Raw genomic sequence first — 14,223 nt, forward strand, 5'->3', positions numbered from 1 at the left:
CATCTTCCAAAGATGGTCTTGACTTAGCAGTTACCTAGCATCAGAGACATGGAGGCCTCTAGGCAACTTCTCCTGCTTTGGTTGAACAAATGTTATCTTGAGAATAAAAGTTTTTGTGGGTGATAACACTTGCATAAAATTGGCTACCCTTTCCAAAGTCAGAGATTAAAATGTCTTTGGTGCTCTTGGGATTCTGAACTACTACATTAAGATGTACTTGTGCTGAATAAGAAAGGATCATAGACTTACATAATTGGATAAAAAGATATCTCTGCATATAAAGAAATGCATTTGTTCTCCACATGTGGACTTCTTAAGAGTTATTTATTGTTCACCACTGGGCTTGCTATACTGGCACAGTACCACTGAGCCACATCTCCAGCCTTCTTGGGGACAGAGTCTCACTTCTCAGGCATGTGCCTGAGCCATGATCCACCTCCTTTTTGGCTGTCATCTCTAGGACTGCCTTCGCATGCGGGTTCTCTCTGTGAAGACAGTCTTATGGACTTTTCCACCATTAGCCTGGTACTGCAATCTTCTCAAGTTCAGTCTCTCCCACAGTTTCAGATGTGCACCATTGTTCCCAGTTGAGAAAGGGTCTCACTGACTTTTCTACCTAGGCTTGCCTCAAAATGTGGTCTTCTTGATTTACCCTGACAAATAGCTAATATTGCAGACCTAAGTCATAGATACCTAACTAGGAAATAGATTTTTTTAAAGCAATTGTCTTTACAAAACACATGTATGAAGAATAGAACAATTTGAATTTTGTGACTGCCCTCATGGGGGTACTTAGGTGTAACAACAACAACAAAAAATCTTGCATAGCAAGTTTAAACAGAAAATTATTTAGGAAGAGACAGAGCATCTCCAGAATCATCTAGAGGTCTACTTTGGCTAAACTTCTGGAGAGGACACTCAGAGTAATCATAAGGCTAGCCTGCCAAAGAAGCTACTTTCCCTGCCATCATCAGAAAAAATGCCAAGATAGGACAAGTCCAGCACTGCTGCCAGGAATATCATCTTCCCCTCTCTACCACAGTATTTGCTGCAGAAATGGAAACAGGACCACACCACCATCCCTAGGTAACTCAGACCAGAATGAAGCCTTTCCCAGATGCATCTGACAAGCAGGACCTAAATTGCTTATTCTTCCTCCAAAATAAAAAGACACCATTTTTTGTTTCCTCTTGGAGACAGTAATGCTTACAATAAATAGAATTATTTCAATAAGGACAGACTTTAAACACTATTTTCTACAACCTTATTTACAGAAGTCTTTACAGTGTTCAAATTTTAAATAAGGATAAAAGAAGCTACCATATGGTACTATGCTATAAATTAAGTAAAATACAAATAAAAAGGTCTTAATACAACTGGAATACAGTAAGTGAGCAAAAGATATTATGTGTTATGTAGTAACAGGTTGTCGAGTAGAACATTTCCTGTTGTTCTAGAATTAGAAACTAAGCCTTAAATCTTACAATGCAAGATTGTCCACATATTAAATAAAATAAAAAGAGACAGCTTCTCCAACATTTAGTATGAGTAGGTGTGTTCTCTACTACCCCCAAACATTCCTCAGGATACTCGCCCACATTTTAAACAGGAGATTGAGGGGAGAATCTTTCCACAGGCTTCTTGTAGGAATGGGAATGTCTACAAGAAAGGAATAATGGCATTTCATTTTCCAGTGTGACCTGCTAATTCCTCTGCCCACAGAGCCCATCTGTGCAGAGAAAATGAACAATGGAGACACAGAAGTGAGAAAGCAGAAGTGAACAATATCAGGACACAACAATCTGTTAGTTTTTCCCAGTGGAAGAGAATGCTGTAAAGGTGACAAAGCTTACGCTATATCATTAGTCCCCTAGCCAATCTGACATTCTGCTGCTGCTTCAAGAAGTAGCAGACGGTTTGATTCCTCAGTACCACATAAAGAGAAAAAGTCAGAAGTGTCGCTGTGGGTCAAATGGTAGAGCGTTAGCCTTGAGCAAAAGAAGCTCAGGGATAGTGCACAGGCCCTGAGTTCAAGCCCCAGGACTGCCCCCCAAAAAAGAAATAACAATAATGCCTCTGTGCAATGAACCAATTATGAAGGAAGCTGAGGCTGCAAGATGATTTGGAGAGAGTTCAAACTGAAGAGACAGATCTCCCATGAAAGTAGCTATGAGTGTGGCATCTCTCCTACAGGATCATCTAATGATCAGACACACGTGTCCAAACACCCATTTCTGTCTTCTGCTTTCCTTGCGATCTCTCGCCTCTCTATCACAGCACACCACAGGAGACAGAGAAAAGGGAAGAAGAATATAACAGCAAACCCCAACCCTACCCTATATGCCTCTTCAGGCCACAGCTTAGCCCAGAGCTAGCAGACAGGGCAGGTGTCATCAGAGTTTTCTATCAGAATGAACTGGACATCCTAACTAGAGTTGATCTGAATAGAATGAGACTGCCAAAAACGTCATTAAAGTCTAGGAAAAGCATATTAAACAGAATGAGGTCAAAGGCAAGATCTACTACCAAAAACTTTCCACAAATCAATTTTAAATTGCATTGCCTTCATTTTTTTCCTTTTTCTATCTACTTTCTCTATAAGGACCCAGTTCACATTGGAAGAAAAGATAAAAAGGACTAGGTGGCCATCGACAGCGTCATGAAAGTGCTTCTCCACCCTTTAAACCTTTCTTCACACCTTCATGTCCTGAATAGTAATGCTCTGTTGCAAAGAGAGACATTTTCTCCATTGAGACTCTTTTATTCCAGCCAACTTGTCTACACTCAATACATTTGTTTGCTGGTATTGGGCTTTGAATTTAGGACTTTGTTTCTGCTAGGCAGGTAGTTTACCACCTGAGCCTTTTTTTTCAAGACAGAGTCTTTCTTTTTCCTATGTCAAACTGGATTGTGAGCCTTCTATTTACACTTCACACGGTACTCAGGAAGAAAGGCACATGCTACCATGGCCAGTTCTTTCTGTTGAGATGGATTTCATGAACTTGTTTTGCCCACGCTAGCCTGAATCCTTGTTCCTCCCAAAAAGCAGGCATGTGCCACTGGTACCTGGTCCCATCCAACACATAACTGAAGCAGTAACTAGTAGAATGAATTTGTTATACTATGATCTGCTTCCCACAATCTTTGATTCACAATTCTGGAATGTTGTAGACCATTTTCTTCAACTTTAACACACCCAGGAATCTTGTTGAAGAGAAAATTCTGATGTAGCAGGTTTGTAGTGAAAGTTGGGGAACCTGAGATTTTTTTCCTTTCTAACACATTTTCAGACTTGGGGACAACACTTAGTGTGGCAAGGCTACAGAATGAAGAACATCCTAAATCGTTAAAAGAGAAAGTGGAAAAAGTTCTGCCATTTCCATAGAAAGAGGTCAACAAGAGAAAGCAGAAATTCTATTTATCTGCCTTGATAGCAACTTCTCAGACTGTACTCTGTGTGCATTGTGACTAGATTTTCCCATATTTATACTATTCTTTCTTCATGGTAACACCACTTGGTAATGGTCATATTTTTTTCTAATATTGAATATTTTCTTAGGATTCTTCTCAATAATGTTAATATCTTACCCCAGTAAACTAGTGATTATCGAAATGATAGTTTGTGCTGTAGAAGGAAAAAAACCGAAGTCACTCAAAAAGAGATAAATTTCATGAGACTCTAACCATGGGATGCCTAAAGCTTCAGCTATGTTCAATTCCATTAATGTGTTAGATTTCAATTCTTTCTTTTATTTTACACAGAACTATCCTGTTTTATTCTCTCATGTCCCTCTTTCTCATGTTCATATTTGTTGAAATGAAGAATATTTAGGACAATTATAGCTTCAAATAATCTGATCTGTGAGTGAATTAATTGGTTCTAATTCATGCTTTCAAAAATCTGTTGTAATAATTCATAATCAATACTGATGCATGTAGATGACTGAAAACTGCCTGGCCACTTACATTTCCTCAAATCTCTCATATTCTGATATATAAATGACCTTGGAAACCACTGCTCTCCTGTGGACTTTTCATCACAACTATGTTGAATTACTATCAGGTATTCTTGTTAGGATTTAAGTCCACATTCTTTGACGACTTTGATTCAGAACCCAAACTTTTCAAAATGTTACTGCTAGCTTAGTTCCTCCATCCTGTGTTGAAAGTCTATGGATTAGCTACATGACTACATACACTTCCACTTAAAGACTGACTGTATGAGATTTCTCTAAACATGCTTCTATAACAGCTTACATCCTTCATCCAGGACTTTTTGTCTCTCAACCTCTGTTTCTTATGTCTCATGACAAACATGTGTTAGAAGTTTGGTTGCTAGCATTGCAACTATTAGGAGGTGGTGGAAGTTTAATAGGAGAGGCTTTCTGAAATGCCTTCAGTTCATTGGAGGCTTGTTCTCAATGGGACTATAGGATATCCAGCTCTTTCTTTTCCTCAGTATATATATATACAATACATACATATATGTACACATATACATATATTTGGTTTTATATAAGACCATACATGTGGTTACACACATATATACAACGTGTGTGTGTGTGTGTGTGTGTGTGTGTGTGTGTGTGTGTGTGCGTGCCATCCAGCAATTTGAACTCAGGCCTGGGCACTGTCCTTGGGTTTAATTTGCTCAATGTTAACACACTACCACTTGAGCCACAGCTCCACTACTGTCTTTTTTGGTAATTCAGTAAAGATAATAATGCCACAGACTTATCTGTCTGGGCTGGCTTTGAACCATGATCTTCGGATCTCAACATTCTGAGTATCTGGGATTACAAGCATGAGCTACTGACACCTTACCCAGCAAAACCATGTATTTTTATAACTTTATTATCTCAGGGTTTTTTGTTACAGTATGAAAATTTTCTGACAAACAAGAACAAGGGGGCCATCTCTCTACCTTCTGTTCCTTTGTTAGCTACCCAACAATATTAAATACTCATTTAAGATCAAAGTCTACATTTATTAATATTTGAAAATCCAGGTTGTTTAAACTGACTGAAATCATCAAGTCCAACTCTTTCTATTGATAATAAGTATAAGTGCTCTGCATTTTTCAGCCAGATACATTTCCCAGAAAGGATACTGGACTGAGTGTCAAGCAAGAGGTCTGGCATGCAACAAAGAACTATGGCTGCTCATTGGAAGAAAGTGGCTCAAATGTCAAAATTATCTGTATACATCTCTATTTTCAGAGTGGGCACTGGTGGCTCCGGCCTATAATCCTGGGATCTGAGGATTGGGGCTCAAAGCCAGCCCAGACAGAAAAGTCTGTATACTCTCATCTTCAGTTAGCCACCAAAAAATTTGAAATTGGAGCTGTGTCTCAAGGAGTAGAGTTTTAGCTTGAGGGAAAAGACGAAGAGACAGTGCCTAGGCCTTGAGTTAAAACCCCAATACTACCACACATCACATCGCACACACACACACACACACACACACATCTCATACATACACAGTCTCTATTTCTTGTAGTGTTCTGACTCATATGTTCTGACATGTGACATATGACATAACAGGGTGTTCATGAAAAAAGCACTATACTCAGTCTTTTCTACATAGAAATCCTCAAGAATAGTTTGGAAAGAAAGTAAGTAATACAAATTTCCATATTTAGTAGTTATGCCTTTTCTCACAAAACCAGAGCACACTTGTGCTAAAACCCGAACATAAAGATTGAGAAAAATAGCATTAGTAAGAGGAGGAAAAAAGAAGAATAGAGAGCATCATCTCTAGTTACTAGCCTTAAAGACCTAAATATGTAGGGCACTAGTGGCCCATGATAATAATCCTATCTACTTAGGAGCCTGAGACTTGGAGGAACAAAAATCCAGCATGGGCAGAAAAGTCTGTGAGACTCTATTTCCAGTTAATCAGCAAAATACCAGACTAGAGGCATGGATCAAGTGACAGAGCACCAATTGTGAGCCAGAAAGCAAAGTAAGAGCTCTAGGTCCTGGGTTTAAGCTCTGTTAGTGGCATTCACACACACACACACACACACACACACACAAGAATAGAGCCTGTTCTCTTGTAGTTAATTTATTTGACATATTTGAAATAAAGTGCTAGCATTTTCTTAAAGTGAAAATTACATTAAAGCCTAAGTATGAATTAACAAGATAAGGTTCCAGCACAGTCTCAATAATAATAATGTCTACCTTCAATTTCTCATTGGTAAACATAAAGAAAGTACTTTCTCTGTGACCTTCATGACACTGACCCAAGGGTAACATAACATGCTATATGTGAAGGAAGTCTGGAAAAGAAAGACAGTAAGTCTTGATTTATCTATATTATTGTTATCCAGCCTATAGCCAAGCATGATATTTCCCAGTAACTGATCAGTTTAGCTTTCCTATAGGTGATAGCTATTCTGCTTTCTTTCTTTTTTTTTATCTGTTTCATAACATTTTCTTTTTTCTTTTTAATAAGTTTTTTTATTGTGAAAATACTGTACAGAGGGGTTACAGTTACATGAGAGAGGTAATGAGTACATTTCTTATCAAGGATTGTTGCTTCCTCCTTTGCTTTTCCCCTACCATCCCTTTCCTCCTACCTCCACAACTACACTTCCCCCTCCCTCCATTTCTTTCCCCCACCCACTTCTACCTAAATTGCAAAGTTCGTTTTTCTTTTTTTGTTGTTTCTTTTTTATTATTATTAATTTTTTATTGTGAAAATACTGTACAGAGGAGTTACAATTACATGAGTGAGCAAGGTAATGAGTACATTTCTTACCCAGAATTGTTGCCTCCTCCTTTGTTTCCCCTTGCCATCCTTGCCCTCTAAACGTTCACCCCCCCACTGCCAAAGTTGTAAAGTTTGTTTGTTTTTCGACATAGCATCTTGTACATTTCATTGTTGCAATGGGTCCACCTGTACCCCTATTTAAATAATTGGTTTTTTCCTTCCCATCCCCAAATTATACCAACATCAAATACAGTGAGAACAGGGGTTATACCATAGGAGAGGGACATACAAAGCAACAAAAAAATCACATGGTACCTTATAAATACATTAGAAACAATAGCAAGAAAGAAAAAACCACTTCTGTCCCTAACTTCATCTTATCTGGTCATATGTATATAACTTTTGACCTTTTCTACTTGTCCCAGACATACACTAGTTATTGCAAATGAAACCATGGGATATATGTTTCTTTGAGCCTGGCTTACTTCACTTAATAGAATTTTTCCAAGTCTTTCCATTTCCTAACAAATGGGGCAATGTTATTCTTTCTGATGGAGGCATAGAATTCCATTGTATATATTTACCACATTTTCTTGATCCATTCATCTACTGAGGGGCATCTGGGTTGGTTCCATATCTTAGCTATGGCAAATAATGCTGCAATAAACATGGTTATGCTGGTAGATTTAGATAGTCTTGTTTGTGATCATTTGAGTAAATGCCCAAAAGTGGGATTGCTGGGTTATAGGGGAAATGAACCTACAGACCTATAGCCACCTAATCTTTGATGAGGGAGCTAAAAAATAGAATGGAAGAAAGCCTCTTCAGTAAATTGTGCTGGCAAAACGGTTAACTACTTGTAGAAAACTAAAGTTAGATCCTTATATATCACACTGCACCAGAATCAACTCCAAATGAATCAAAGACCCTGGAGTCAAAGCAGACACCCTAAAAACATTACAGGATGGAATAGGAGAAACCCTAGATTTCCTTGTCACAGGCCGAAATTTTCTTAATAGAGACCCAGAAACACAACAAATCAAAGCAAGGTTGGACAAATGAGATTGCAGTAAACTGCACAACTTCTGCATGGCAAAGGACATAGCTAGCAAGATCAAGAGAAAGCCCACAGATTGGGAAAAGATCTTCACTAGCCATACAATGGACTCATATCTAAAATATACTTGGAACCCAAAAACTTAAATCCCCCAACCACAAATCCTCAAAGAAACAACTGCCTGATAAATATGTGGGTTAAAGACTTAAAGAGAAACTTCTCTGAAGAGGAAATAAGAGTGGCCAATAGACACAGGAAGAAATGCTCAACCTCTCTAGCCATTAATGAAATGCAAATCAAAACAACATTGAGATTCCACCTCACCCCAGTTAGAATGGCTATAATCAGGAACTCTAATAACAACAGATGCTGGAGGGGATGTGGAGGGAACCCTACTGCATTGTTGGTGGGAGTGTAAACTTGTTTAACACTTTGGAAAGCAGTATGGAGGTTCCTCAAAAGACTGCTTGTTTTCTGAGAACTACAAAGCCCTTAAATGAATATCTCTGTAAGAGGGAAAGCACTGTAACAGACAGCAAATTCTGTCAATTACTAATATTATCAAATCATTAACTCTTGTTTGTCAAGAGTGCAAGCAATTTATGCTAACAACAAAAATCTCAGAAAACCCATTGTTCATGCTATGGATCATAGCAGTCATGGTCATTAATCCTTTTTTATTTTAAATGAAACTGGACAGAACCCTGAGCAGGAAAATGTTGACCCCCACATCACACACAATTTTTCCACCTATAGGAAAATTAACACATAAGCACAAAGGTTTTACTATTTCAAAAGATCATGAATGTAGGCAGTCTCTATTTCAACTTGAAGGCTAAGTAAGACCATAAAAGATAATGAAATCCAGAAAACATGTAAAAAAAAAACCCAGGAGTGATTTTCATCACTACAATTGGCACTGAAAGTTTTTGTTACATTGCCAAATCAAGATTGCCTGGATATTGTATATTATTTACACTCTATATATTGCTGTGTTACTTTAGAATTAAATACTTGTAAGAGTATTATTTAGTAAAAATTACTCCCATGTTCAAAGTGAAGGTTTAAGGTAGAAGATAACTGGCCATGCATGGAACTACTGCTGATTTTCGTAAGCACGCCTTGTGGTTGTCTTTCTTTGAACTGCATTTGATTTATTACCCCTGTCCCAGTTCTACTGAGTAATCTGAAAATCCAAAATGCAATAAGCTTTTTTCACCTTCTTATGCATAGAACCATATGGCAAAAACGAGAGGAGATCTCTGGGATGGATGGTTGTAGGCATCCATACTTGCCTCCCTCTTGCTAAGCTCATGCAACTCATGGCTGATCTATCATGAATACTTGGAAAGGCTGGGAAGCATTATGGAGGCTGTGGCAAAGGGAAGGAGAGAGTCGTGTAAAGATAGTGTACTTGAGACCAGTATGACTTTCAGTTGAGGGAAAAAGTCATCCCAAGTCCACCCCATGGGAAGGGATGGGGGGTTATGACACTCGAATTTCTGATATACCCATCCCCAGGTCATACATTTAGTAAACGCAAAGGAGAAGATTTTGGACTTTCTGATGTAAGCTATAAACACCACAGTCTGGGCCAGAATGGTTTAAGGAGGATTGGTGAAGGACTGACATGAACAAAAGGAAATTACTCAGGTAACTTTCATTCAGGTAATTTATCCTAGAATATATATAACTGTTAATTAACACTGGGACAAAACAGGAGCTTTCTGATTATTGCTGAGGCTTTTTTTTGCATGCTAGTGCGTGTATGCATGCGTGTGTGTTCATGTGAGTACACATTTATAACTTTACTGTAAGGAGCTGGCCACTTGGAAAATTCATCTGACACTTGGAGACTAGTTCAGAATGCCTAGGTTGATCCTTCTGTTCTATCACTACCACTGTGATCAGACGCCATCCAAGTGAGTCAGTCTATAAGTTCCAGATTGGACCAACCTAACCAAAGATATCACAGCTTAAACCAGACAATCTATAGGGCCCTTCCAATGCAATGTTCCAACGTGACTCTAAAGATTGTTTGCTGTCTTTTATTATATAAAATATAAAGCTACTTTCTAAGTTTATAGGAGCCCAAATTAGCTTACCTTTCTGACCCATGACATTATAGAAAATGTCAACCTGCCTTCAGTCCAGTGTTGCTTTGCAAAGTCCTGCACCCATAATTACCTCAGTGTCATATCCCAACCTCCTGTGGTATTTGGTGAACATAAACAAAGAGGATTTTTTTTAATGAGAGAGCCATTCACTATTACTTATAACACCACAAACTTCTCATTCACTACCACTAGCTAAAGTAGTTGTCTTTGTATAAAGTTCCCAGCATGAAAGTACAAGTGGACACCACAGATTTGGGTTGAGGTAACTATGCGCTAAATCATAGAAAATCACCGTATTTATAGACATGTGGTAAGAAAAAAATTTCTGTAATATGAATATAGAATGCTTTGCAAAATACTTCAATCTCCCACTCCAGTTTCTCATTGCATAGTTAAGAGTCTTAATTTCCATAGGAATAACTACATGTTCACTTACCTGGGTATGAAAAATTCAAATCACACCTAAAGTAATCCACTTGGAAACAAACACTTCCTCATTTTCACATTCAATCCATGTTAGTGATTGACTCTCTACTGTGTACCAAGAATGGTTCTGTTTGCTGAACAAACCCAGTGATAAGTAACACAAATAATTATCCTGAAACACTGTCCTGCTTCAAGCAACTCTGTCATCAAAAGCACTGCAAGTGTGTCATTTGTAAATATGAGCAAGGCTGATAGATATTCGTGACTTTCAAAATAATATCTTTATATGACTTTTCACTAAGAAGAACCAGCTTGCAGATCAAAGTCACTAGCAGATCACACACAAAAAGAATCAGTAGCATAAATAATTATGTCCACAAACTCGTGTCATACACCACACTCTGTTTATTTAAAAAAAAAAACCCTTATCAAAAGCTATGTCATAAGTCCATATAAGATGATGCTAAGTGAAATGAGCCCCAAGATAGGGACACAACAGATTTTATCTTTCTTGCTATTCTTTTTAATGTACTTACAATGTACGATGTGATATTTTTGTTTCTTTTGTATGTTCTTCCCCCATGGTATAAACACTGTTTTCACTGTATTTGATTCCGGTGCCCTGCATCTTGTATATTCATTTCCCTAATTTGGAGAGGGGAAGGGAAATAACAAAATGCTGAAACAAGGATATAGGTTGACCTATTGTAACAATGAGATGTACAAGACCCTATGTAGAAAACAAACTTTACAGCTTCGGAGTTGGGGAGGTGAGGAGGGAAGGGGAAAAGCAAATGAGGGAGCGACAATGCTCTATAGGAAATGTACTCATTACCTTACTCGTGTAACTGTAACCCCTTTGCACAGTATCTTTACAATAAAAAATATATATTAAAAACCCCTTATAGTAAAGGAAGTATGAATATGTCAGTCCAAAATTTGCTGTTCTGGAATATTTGGAGCTAAAATTACTTATAAAAACCAGTGATGTAAGATTATTCTTACTTCTTTCCTTAAAAAATAGGAGATAACAAAACACTTGAATGAACAATAACAAGGACCATACCTGCTTTACAACTGTTTATCAAAGAAGCAAAGTCTCCCCCATCTGCGTTAGGATCCTGTCATGGGTACTGACCCATGTTTTGCTTTCCTGGCCTCATATTCCTTCTACTATATTTCTTGTGATGAATCCACTGTTTCAGACTGAATTCACAATCCCCATCACTTCCAGGCACAGCACTTAAAATAAATGAACAATTATTTTAGTTAAATCAAAACAATTTGTGTTAGAAATCAACAGCAATTAAGAATCACCTACCATGTATTCTTCTGAGATAATCTTGTTCCAACAATTACTGGCTCAGCTAATGAAGTAATGATGCCTCTGGGTTATAATTTCCCAGGTGGCAGCTTGTTTTAAGGCAAAATTCTTTTTAATAGAAACAACTGCAATTTGAAGGTCTCAAATTTTGTACAAAGCTACAATTTATGCATATATATTATAGTATATATATACATATATATAAATATATACCACAAGAATGATGATGAGCCCTCAAGCTACCTCAAATAACTACAATCAATGAGTGGACTAATGAAATATAACTGAAAATTAATAATAACTACAGACACAGCTGGTCTATTTCTTTCAGAAGAAAGAAATAGATTGCTGTTGTTTCCACCTATTATGTTTTTTTCTCCCCGATCCTACACCAAAGTGCTAATCCCAGATCATACTGTCTCATATCTAAACTGCAATACTGTCTTATTTTTGCCTTATAGATTTTCCTCCACCTGTCTATCCTAAATATAAAATAAAACCTGAGAAAGAGGGGTAGTTTTAGTAAATGAACTAACAATAAGTAAGGGAAAACTAAGTGCAAATCTAAGTAAAAAAGACTTTATCTGTTTTCTTCTTGAAATGCATATTGTTTGAAGAGGATATAATCTGCCCATTTTGGTAAAGAAACAGGAGTTCAAAAAGGTTAAAGCAACTGGCTTAAGATTATACAAGTAGGAAGTGATGGAACCACTCCTCCTCCCTTAAAAATAATCAATCCACATATATATATATATATATATCGTATCATAATATGATCTGTATTTAACTATATACCATTCCTATGATTCTGTTGCCATACACATTGCTATGGTTTAGATCTTAAGTATCCACCAAAGGCCCACATGCCAAAGGCTGTGGTGCTATTGAGAGGTAGTGGGACCCTTAGGAAATATGACCTAATATGAGGGAGTTAGGTCATTGGGAGAGAAGCCCTGAATGCATATTAGCACTCTTGGCTCATTTTCTCTCTCTGCTTCTTGGCTGCCACGAGGTGAACAGAGTGCCCATTCTATATATTTCTGTCATGATATACTGTGCTGTGCCACCACAGGTCTGAAGATACCAGGCCACATGATGATGTGTTAAACTTCTGAAACTATGACCCACAGTGAACCTTTTTTCCTTTTTATGTTTATTTTCCCAGATATCTTACCATGACAACTGAAAGCTATCACGCACATTTTACTAACTCCAAATGGCTAAAGAGATTCTCTTGGAATCTACAACAAAGCTGATCTCTTTGATAAAGTAATATTGAGGCTTATGAGATTCAGCTTTGGTCATACTTTTCATCACTTACTAGTAGCCTTCCTCATGTCTCAGTTGCCTTTCAGCACCTTTTCTCTCCTTTTCCAGGTCTAAAAGAATACACTGTATCTATCACGTGACAATCCAAGCTCCTATTACCCCCACCCCAAAGACGATCAGCTCCTCAATATATGGGACTGTCACTTATTTGTTATTCTTTAGCATTACCTTCACTTTTATCATTTCTCATTTCCAGCTTGATGCATCCAGAACTGGAGGACAAAGCTGATGCCACATTAATCAGGTTTGGAGCTCTAGTAAGGTGGTAGTCTATGAACTCTACTGCGTTGGAGCTGGCCATGAGTTAATCACTGAGCCAAGGGCTTACTCAAGAAAGAACAGAACACATGTGGATGGTGATGGCAGTTCTTATAAGGGTAATGGCTGAGAAAGTATAACGGAGAAAAGGGAACAGAATCATACTTTCACATTTAAGTCACAGCAGCCTTGTTCAACAAATGGCTCTTTCATAGCCCTGGTGAATGATTTTCCTTGCCCTAACTACGAAGACGTCCCTAATAATTTCCTAGAATTCAGAATCCCATACATATTAGCCTATTTTTCAGATAGCAGAGTCATCATCTTTAAAAAATTGGGAAGAACTAACATATTAGCTTATAGTCATGATGCATTTGTGAAGCACAGTGTATAACATGATAAGCAGTTTCACACATACTATATATACATATCATAATATATGATTGTATACTTTAGCATACCAAATATCATACATATGTTACATGTGTACCATTATTTAACTTCCGATTTTATCCATGCAGAACACAGAGAAAGGATATCAATTGCTTACCCAAGTTTCCATTAAAAGTAGAGGATTTAACTCAACTGGTCACAATAACCCACACTTTCAACCAGTGCCTATGACCCATCTATGCAGAAGGCTTCAAGGAGGAATGCAAGGAAGGTGTACAGGCACCTGTCACACTGGAGCATGGTTGAGTTCCCAGAAGCTAGACTTTAAGAAAAGCAAGTAGTGGTGACAGGAGAGGTGTGGCAGAGCCTGGTTGTGTGAGGCCTTGTAGAGCATGCATACACACACACACACACACACACACACACACACACACACACACACACATATATATCACAATTTCCTTAAGTATATGTATATATATATATATATATATATAATATTTTTTCCTAGCTCTGCAACATCATGGGGTATGTCCCTTCTGAAAAAGCCTCAGATTTCACCTCATAAAGACATATATATATATATATATATATATATATAT

This window comes from Dipodomys ordii, unplaced genomic scaffold (genome assembly GCF_000151885.1).
Source record: "Dipodomys ordii isolate 6190 unplaced genomic scaffold, Dord_2.0 Scaffold83, whole genome shotgun sequence".
NCBI classification, from domain to species: Eukaryota; Metazoa; Chordata; class Mammalia; order Rodentia; family Heteromyidae; genus Dipodomys; species Dipodomys ordii.